Here is a 10,749-nt window from a genome sequence, read left to right as displayed (position 1 = left end):
AAATCAATGGCAGCACTTCCAAGTTCACTTAGTCCCTCGCTCCCTGGATCATTGGCCCACAAATGATGATGACAGATCAGTTCCAGATTCAGACAGCACTTCTCCATTATTCTCTAGCAATCTCTTCTAGCAACCAAGAGAAGTATAATTTAGAAGAGGGTGGACTCAAGTCATAGAAATTTATGTAAGAAAAACAGACAACTCCAGGATCCCAGGAGTTTCTACAATATGTATATGGACCTTAGATAGACAAATAAGACAGATGTCTGAAACAATGAAGAGTTCAAGGAAGTCTGAAATGCACAACAAGGAAAACAATACACAGGAAAAGGAAGAGGTGGACTTCCAAAAATAAAGGAGAAACAACAGTGGAAGATGCTAGTTAGCCAGACTGAGCTGGGACAATTGCAGCTGGTTTTGTCACTACGCTTTTTTTGGTTCACCTCTGTGATTAGCCATCCTTATACCATTCTTTACTGTCACAAAAAAGTATTCAAGCAGAACAATTAAACAAAAAGTTATAGCAAGTCATGTTTTTCAAACTTGTATTTCTAACTGATTCATCCTCCAGCCAGTAAAACAGATTCAGACCTAACTTCGCACATGTGTCAGTGCTAAAAAGTGTGATTGTTCCTCACTAAAACAGGTTCAGTGATAAAGAAAAGATCCAGCAAGGGAGAAAGGTATTCATGCACCTTGAAGTTACTGAGCACCAAGAGACTTTAAGCAGAACACTCAAAGTGTTGTCAATGTTTTAATCCGACTCTCTTATTAAGATCAATCCTATAAGGACCTGTTGCTGAAAAACATGCTCTGTAGCTAGGACTTTTAACAATCAATTGCCTTACACTGGGAAGGGAATATCCTATAATGAACATTTCCTGCATTAGGCTGTGGATCCCACTGTATATTAGGATGCCTTACTCTAATGGCCTAACAAAGCCACACACTTCAGTCTGCATGAATCTCAATCAGCGAATTTACAGTGCATTTCTTCAGGATTATTGAGGCCTAAGCTGTTTATCGCAATTAATCAAACAAGGGAAAAGAAGGCAGAAGGGAAAAAGACATTGGTCACCTCAGAACTTACACACAGGTCAAAACCTTGGTGACTCCCAGTACCTCCGGGTATGCCAAGGCAATACACAGATCCACATTTTGTCCCATCTCTCCATCTAAAGTCTTAGTAAAATTGTAGAAATTGTTAAACCTATCAAAACGATAGATCAGCATTCCCCAGGATTTCATTTAGATAAGGTATTTACCATGGCCAGTATCGCAGACAGATATTTTGTCCGAATCTCCTTTGTTTACCACAATATTTTCAATTAAATTCCTGGGCGATATCTTCTGTTGATATTACCAAGCACAATAAAAGTATATAAAAATAGATGCCTGCGCACATACAAAGCACACTGTACTGTATTACATAAGAGAACACTAACACGCTCAAATGAAAGGAACGATTTTCACTTGCTTTCAAGAGCATGCCCTGAATTTTACAGAGGGTTATATCTAGGGACTTGACTTTTCAGATAGTCAACTTTCTCTTTTTGAAAATTAGTCTACTATGAAAGAGAAAATAATTTTTAATAACCCAATAGCCAGACTTACAGGTCAGCTATACTCATTGGTTCTGGATAACATAATCAGTCTGTAGTCTAATCAGTCTGTAGTCTGCTGTAGTTTGTTGTGGATGAGTTGTTTTTTTTTCCCCCACGATGAAAATGGAGTTGTAATAACATAAAGATTTAGAAGAACAGGGCTGTGCTGAACATGCTGAAAAGGAATTCTAGACAATTAGCCAGAGGCTGCAATATACTCAGAGGTTCACTAGCCAGTTCTGGGTACCACCGTTCGACACACATCCAATTAGAGCAAACAGCTGTTTCATTTCAGCACTGATGAAAAACAATACTCCTGTGGCAGTCTCAACTTCACCTTTAAAAACAAAGCAAAACAAAAATCCACGAGCACCTCCTCACTCATGGGTCTTCAGAAATACACATCTCCTGACATTTAAGAATCTCCTCCCAATGTGATTCAACTGCCACAAACAAGCATATGTACAAAAATCTGCCCATATGAAAATTACCTTCCAAATTAAGCAATCTTACAAATAAAAGATATATTTTGTAGAGAATGTTGGTATCTTAATAAGATAATTTTCAAACCCTACCAACCTAGAAGAGAAAAAGTAGACTTGTCAGGTCAGGGCTCTTTAACGTCATCTTCTTTCTAGCTGGCCAGAGTTTATTTCTGATAGTATATTATGAACCTCAGGTGTTGTCTGTTCCAGTACTGCTACCCCTAAGGAGCTGGATGGATGCATCACAGACATTCTGTATGCACAGACACACATAGCCAGATATCAGCATCCATTACAGGCAAGCCAATCACTACAGAAACAGGCAGACACCGATGTAATCAACCTAACAACACATCTCTCTTTTCTGTTTGACAGACAGAACAATGAAGTGTAGAGAAGTGGCCGACCTGGCACAGCAAAAGGATAGACCAAGATCTCAAGTCTCAATCCCAGCGTCTTACTAACAACATTCAACTTTCCTTCCCAGTGAAAGGAAAACCAATTGTTTCATAAGCTAATTCTTAGAATGTGTTTATAATTCCCTAGGGGAAAGAAAGAAAGATGACCAAAGTTTCCAATAAATACAAAGTGTCTGTCAGTTATACAGAAAAGGAAAAATATGAAAGGGTTTTTTCCCCCTCCCTCTCCATTTTTTGCAATCTCATACCTAAATTGATAAACTAATTGATGAAGCATTACAGTCTTAGGAAAATATATAAGAAAATTTTTCCATAAAGCATGGAATGAATTTAAATCATTGTACTTACTGCAAAGGAATTCCCTTGCAGACACATGTTCCAAAAGATTCCATTTTATTTTCATTAATACAGTTGTCCATAGAAGAAATTAATCTAAAATAGCGGGAGTATAATAGTCATCCTGATCAGACTCCTCACATTAGGGGGAAAAAAAAAAAATGTAAAAAAAACCCCAAAACAACCTCTAGGCTGCAACGTAGGTAAAGCAAATTGTAACTTTAACTTAATTGTAGGTTGTCCTTAGAAAAATTCAAAGTGTACTCTTTCTTATGACACATAATCTAAAGAATGCAAAACATTTAAACCATCCAAACAAAAAATCTAGGGGGGGGGGGGGGAATCCCCAAGACCCTCCAAAACCAAATCTGTTATTTTTAAAAGACCTAAGATTTCATTTATGTTAGGAAATAATTGCTAACATAGACTTGTCATACACAAGCTATCACACTGCTAACCAGTACTGTTATATCAGCAAACTTGCTGTGAAGAATTCTCCCAGAACTTTGAAGAAATTAAAAAAACCAATCAGGCTACAAATGCATTTTCTAAAATTAAGCTACAAGGCATAAGTCATCTTTATGATGAGGCTACATTAAATCTGTCCAGCTAAACATCTTTTGTTTTCCATAGCAAAAGCTAGAAATTCCCCCCTGCTTTCTAAGAACTGCTATATATTGTTGAAGAACTGTAATTTTACAAAATCAGACAAAAATTACTATAAAACAATATTAGGCACCATCTGACTGTTCTAAAATTTCTGGAAAAACAATGTAAGTCTCAGGCTTGAGACATGCATTATTGTTTCATTTTCAGTGTGATATGAAAATGTATACGCAGTTGCTGAATAAAGATCTGATGAAGGCCTGACACATCTCATACATCTTTTACACTGGGACGTCTTCTGAGAAACCACACGTGGTAGCTTACATTTTCAAGATGTGTCAAAATTCTTGAGTAGAATGGACTGACTGCAAATCCTATTACACATATAATCTCAAGTATAGGAAGAGAAGGAAACAGGTAGTATTCAAGAAGAGACAGAACACACAGAATAAAGGAAGAAATATACTAAACTACTTTTTAAGTGAGTTAGATAGTTGATACCAAAAGTATTCATAAAACTCTTTAAATCAGAGATACTGCATTGGGAAGCAATCAGCAGTAAACATAATTTTTCAAAGTCATTACAAGAACTTATTTTTTAAGCAAATAGACCAGAAAAATATTCTAAACACTATTCAAGGTTTACTAAAAGGATTCAGCAGCACGGAACATCTCTGGTTTAACTATAATCAAGTTCAAATGACAAAGAAGTTGTCAATATTACCTCTCTTCCTTTTTTAAGGACAAAGGAAGTCTCCAGCCTTGACATAATGTAACATTCAACCAATATGCCCAAAGCTGCCTGATTTGTAGATATTTTGAAATTTCTCTGATCAATTTAAGGAAGTTAACTCCATACATCTATAAAAGAGGTTGGTTGGGGGCGGGGGGAGGTGGTGTTTCTTTTTTATTTTGGTTTGGGTTTTGGGGGTTTTTAAACAATTTTTCAATTTCAAACTACATAACATAATTGTCATGTAATGCTCATTTGAATCTTCTGGCTTTTAAAAAACACGCACACAGATATATACTGACATGCTGGAGAATTGAAAAAATACATATATTTGTAATTCAAATAAAATAGTAATGGCATAGAACTTACATTTTCAGCTTCACTGAGTTGCCCTGCAGTGGGTCCCTTCCCATCTTTCCAAAATCACCACTGATGGCACATTTAATAACGATCTGCTGTTAAAAAATATAATGTACTCTTCTGTCAGGAAACCATACTTTCAAACATACAAATTAGATGTCAGCAGACGTGGATGCTCCCTCCTGACAAAGGAATGATCAGAACACAAATTAAAATTGGTATTTTGCTCACAGACCATACAACTTTAAGCAAAGTTTTAACACTGAGCAATACAATAATTGTTTTTAGTAAATTAAGCACAGCTAACATTACTGACAAAGTACCCAACATGCCAAGTTGAGCTCAAATGTAAGTTTTCCTAAGGATAAGAATACCTACTTGATTTCAGTTACTGATTTCTCATCTAAAAAAGCTGAATTACATCAGGTAAAGAAATAACATAATGGAAGCAGAATTAGGAACAAAAGTAAGTTTCCTCACTTGTCATTCCACTTGGTTCTTCACCACAGTTCTTAACCATCTTGAAAAGGTCTACACATCCATGCTGGTCAAGAGAAGATTCATTCCATCGTGTGGGGAATTAGGTAAAGAAAACCTGGTACATCAAAATCGAATACGTTACTTACACCACTAATTTGCAATGCCTACTGATGCTAAAACACTGCACTTCTGTTCATTGAAGCTGCTGCTAACTCCTAATCCACTGTGTACACACTGAAGATGTTAGATGTACTCAAAGCCTGACTTAATTCCGGTGTACATATTAACCTAGAGCACACTTTCCTGACAACAATCTTGTGCTTTCAAACAAATGAAAATAAATTTAAAAAAAAAAAACCCAAACCTTATGAGCATACATACCTAAATCAGGTAAAGAATTTGGAACAAATACTCTGTCGCACTCCTACCATAACAGCTTGATGGCTCAATTACTTTACAGCAGTTTTCACAAGAGATGGAGAAACCCATCTCCCATTTTGCATCTAATCTCATTCCACTGCTCAAAAGCATTAAGAATTGCCATCAAAACATACAGAGCACTTCATATAAACAAGAACCTGATGATGAGAATCCAAATTTACAAAGTAAAGGACAGGGTGCAGGCAGAGAACGCTATTCACCCCACTCTCAAATATGTGGCTTCACAAAAACCACACCAGGAAAGGCTGAAAAGCCATTCAGCAATTTTACAGAACATTTCATCTCTGAATATAAATTCAGCCTAGAACAGGACGAAACGGCTGAAGTGTACCTGATAACAGTGTAATGTTACATTATTTCCACTACTCAGATTTCTGCTTTCTGAATCAGGCTCTACTAACGCGTGCATTAAAATACAAAGGTTATTTCCATATTTGTTCACTTGCACTTCGAAGTCTCATAAATGGAGCAAAACAATTAAATATTTAAGTACAAGCAAAAGAGAAAAAAGCAGCCAATGAAATCAAACCGAGATCCAATCATTGTACTCTCTAGTTGTATTTATAAAACAAGCTTTTCAGTTTTGACAACATTCAAGTCCCCCCTCTAAAAACCAGATGGTAAAAAAGAGAAGAAAAAAATTATTTTTCTCAATAAGCATAAGAGTAGCAAAGGAGACAGTTTGGGAGCCTTTTGCAGTCTTCCATTTCTGCCAGCTGTCAGCCACAGAACAGGTCACCTAAAGGCCTTATTACGTAATGTGAAAATCTATACCCAGCTAGAGACAAAGCACTTTTAAAAACACTTCAGGCATCTTTTCTGCTCTTTTCCTTCTCCCACTCAGTGTTACTCCCACCAGTTGTTCCAAGGGCTTTGCCTATTTCAACAGTTTTAACTAAGGTCCTCTTTTTCACATCAAATTCTGTCAAAGTGCAAGACACTAACACATACGTCTCAATACACTCGCTTTATGCAATCCGCTCTGCTAGGGCGTTTTTCCATTTTTGTGATTTTTAAGCCTTGTGTATGGCCTGGGCCAAAGACAGATTCTTTTGAGGCAGCTGCAAAAAATAAATCTTGCTTTGAGTACGAAACAAAAACTTTGTCTATCAACTACACACACAGTTCAAGAGTACAAAACGAGCACAATCTCATCTCAAGTAGATGGTTAGGAAGTAAATACAACTTTCAGGAAGAGCAGAGCCCTGTTCACTAGGAAGGACTCAAAGGCTCTTCTCCACATGCCACTTCACAAGCAGAAGTCAACCTGCAGTGGCAGTCAGCTGGTGTTTGATAGGTGACAGAAGCTGTTGAACTCCGCATCACACAGTTTCCTTTTAAGCCGGGAAGCTGCTCTTGCCAGAGGCCCTCCACACAGGTGAGCACAAGCTCCCAGAAAGGCACTCTCCCAAAGACAGGCAGACGTCCTGCTGGATGCACATGATTAAACCAGCGAAGTAGGAGGAGGAGAGCCACCAGTAAGCGCATTCTCCAAGCACCAGATCTGCTTGGTAAGAACTATTTTTGTACTCACCTTCTTTTTGCTGTGTGCTGAAGGTCAAAGCTTGGGACATGGCAAAAAAACAAGTGGTCTTGGGATTATGGAGCATGCAGATATGCAGCCTGAAAAGCTAGAAAAAGTCAACAAGCAGTTGTTTTCATTGTTTAGGAGGAGAGGGTTGTTGCTTAGTTTTTTGGGGGGGGGGTTTCTGAAAATAATAAGAGTATCTGCAAAATGTCTTTCCAGCCCTAGGAGAGCTTAGAGATATCAGATCCTTTTATAGCTTCCCTCCTACATTCTTTGGTAGCCTCCCATACAGCTCACAGCCCTGCTCGAGCATGCCGAAGTAAGCGTTACCCATGCCCATGCTGAACTCAGCTTTGAAGGGAGATCTTCCAGGAGACAGAGCTCTCTTGCTACCTGGGCTGTCCCCAGTGCAGACTCCACATAGCTCAGCTGCTTTGCTGTGACTTATGCCTGGCTCCCAGAGCAATGTAACAGGCTGCAACAAAGGAGACCAGACTTTGTTTATGGTGGTGCTTTTGCAGTTTCACACCTGCAATCAGTACTACTGCTTAAGATCGTATTCCTGCTCCACATTATAAACCATTGAGAGACAGGTATTTGGAAAGAGAAAAGAGAACTCCTGCCAGATGGAGCTACGACTTGCCCACACCACGTTTCCAGAGACTCTGTCCGAAAGTCAGGCCAAAGGGCAGTGAATAAAAGTAACACGTCCCTGCAAAATTACAGTTCCTCAGTACAACAGAATTTCCTTTCACATCCTCTCCAGATGAACTTTCATACCTGTGCCTGAAAAGCCTTCATACAGACAGCAGTGTCTGTGTCTTGTAATTCCAGACTTGGTGCCTCTTTGAGTTGCTGGAAATAGATTGTGATCTTTTATAAATTGCAACTTCAGCGATATCTAGCTAAGAAGTGACGATATAGTCTAATGCACAAAGTATTTGAGGCTGATAAAAAAAAGGAAAATATAACATTATAAAGCTGAGCAAGACTCTCCTAATGAGGTTAATTTTAATACTGATGTATTCTGCTATATTACTGTTTCCTGTTTCTTTTCTGTGACTGAGACCTGGCCAAAGGATGAGCATTTATTTTAGTGCTTGGAAAGCCAGCAAAAGGGCAGCAGCAAGGGAAAGGACTGGTTTCATCAAGATGAGAAGATACTGTAAAAGAGGAGTATTACTAACGATCACAGGTGATGCTTATTATTAGGGGCACACACATGCAGGTGGCATTACGGAGGAAGGAAAAGCGGAACATTAAAAGAATACTTATTTAGAGTTTTCTGCACTGGCAGCAGTCAGGGCTGGCAATAAATGCAAATGCTACTTCCCCAAATCTTGGCTTGCTTTAGCTGTTGATGTAAATTAAGACAGGTTTACTTTCTTCTTATAGACAATGCTGCAACTCTAACACAGCTGGGAACAAAGGGAAGTGGTTCTCAAAGACTCAGACTCCAGAGCATGAATCTTCAGACCTACCAGGGCTTCTGTAATGTGACCAAGTCTTGGTTCTAGTGCTTCCACATATAAAGGCTTCTCAGCTCCACACCTTTCCCTTGTGTGTGATAGACAGAACAAGTAAAAGGCAGCACTCTCTGGCCAACTTTCTGCAGTATAATCTCTTCCTACCTGAAGGTCTGCTTAAGACCTTCAAGTCTGTGATGCATACAGTGCTGCACGCTGGTGATCCCCAGCTGTCACTTCCCTCCTAACAGCCTCACACACTTTTCAGTTATGTGAGTCTGCATGAAGGTTTGTTGCACAGTGGGACAAAGCTGAAGCACAAGAAATTTTTGAACTTCAGCAAGGGCTCAAATACAGAAGCAAAATGAAGATGTGTTCAGGTTTGCAGAAAGCACTTGCAGGAACAGGAGACTGATGAGAAGATCATGAATGCCGGAGCATCAGAGCACAAGGTGTGCTGGAACATAAGCCAGATTTTTCACCAAGGTGCTGCTATCTATTAACCAGTGACCTCGCAACAGTAGCAGCCACATCAGGAAGCTGAAGAGTCAGGTTGGAAAGAGACATAAAGCAGTTTGTGAACTCTGCTGGTGGTCCACATACAACAGCAACATGAGAACCACTCGCAGAATTTCCCAAGCAGGAACGTATTGATAGTGACACATAATGCACTTAGCCAACTCACACTGATTCAAGTTGCATCATAGAATTACAACTTCAAAAAGAAAGCAAGAAACCAAATCACATAAAGAAAGCAAGATAGGAATGAGAATACCTTACTCATGTAGACATCCTAAATATTTTCTGGGGAAAATAAAAAATAAAATCACGTATCAGGTCCTAGGCTGGAAACTACATTACACAGACCTATCAGGACAATTATATCTACTTCATACGTTCAAATGCACTTCCATTGCTGAAGCCACTAGGCCAGTTGAACACAGCACACACACAGCTATTACACAGCTATTAAAAAGACAGAAACTATTTTCAGCTTAATGTAAACCACAGATAGATGACCTCATCCTGATCTAGGTACATCAACAAAAAGCTTACAGCCTCCAAATGACTGTCATAACTTACTTGATAGAGACTTAAACCTGTCATTTACCTTCAGAAAGCAGTTCACATGAGTTCACCTTATACGACTGTAAAAAATGTCAGCCAGGTCCATTTAAATAGTTTTAAGTGGTGGTTTGAGTTGATGCAGGCAATTTTTGAGCTGGAACACGGATCAGTTACATAAACCAACCCACCAGTAGATCAAAAATCCCCAGTGGAGTCATGAGAAGAAACAGCTGGAAAACTTAACCTCTTCCACAACCACAGCTGGATTCAGGAGAAAATGTCAATGTACAGCCTTATTTAATTCTGAGAGGCAGTCTGACTGACAGCTAATTAACACCCTACTGACATTTTTATAGTAGCAGAGCCCCTGTAAGAAAAACAAAGGCAGCAACTTCCTAAAACTCAAGGATTAATAATTCAGGAACTTTTACTCGAGCTAAATTCACAGGCAGAAGAACTTTATTTAAAATAATAATTGGACTGATTATGTCAGCCATTTAGCACAGACTACAGATCAGTATACACAGGTAAGAGTGAAAGACAAGAGACCATGCAACATCTCAGAACTACAACCCCCACAAAGTCCCTATTACAACGTATTTATACACTAATTCAAGACAACATAATTCTCTTTTGTAAAATGGACAAGGTCCCAGGTAACAATCCACCTATATCATAAAGTGAAACCACTGTAAGTATACCATGGACGCTTCCTAACACCATGCCTAGGCTAACATTTTTGTCAGGTACTGTTGCACTTTCACATCGGTAACACCAAGAACCTCACTTCCCTCTACATCAGTGCCTTCCCCAGCTGAAATGCATTAACGTTAATACAATAGAGGGAGAGTTCTAAAAAAAAAAAAAGTGTAAACAAGACCACAAAAAAAATACAGGGCAAATTCACAGTTAAAAACAAAACAAAACCAAAACACAGCAAGAGAAAGCCTATAAAAAAGAAATTAAAGGATTTTGAAGCCGTGCTTTCATGCTGTTAAATTTCCTTCACAAGCTCTTCCCATAATCTATAGGAACAAAAACTACTGCAACTTTAAAGCGCTGCGAACACATTACATGACCAAGCCCTGCCCTGGTCATGGTGACTGTACCCGACCAAGCCCTGCCCTGGTCATGGTGACTGTACCCGGATGAATCAGGGCTAAAACTCTCATGCTTACAAATGCATACCATACTTAAATTTTTCTGCCTTTCTGTAATTTGCT

This window comes from Gavia stellata, chromosome 5, assembly GCF_030936135.1.
Source record: "Gavia stellata isolate bGavSte3 chromosome 5, bGavSte3.hap2, whole genome shotgun sequence".
NCBI lineage: Eukaryota > Metazoa > Chordata > Aves > Gaviiformes > Gaviidae > Gavia > Gavia stellata.
Note: the sequence above shows the minus strand (reverse complement) of the source record.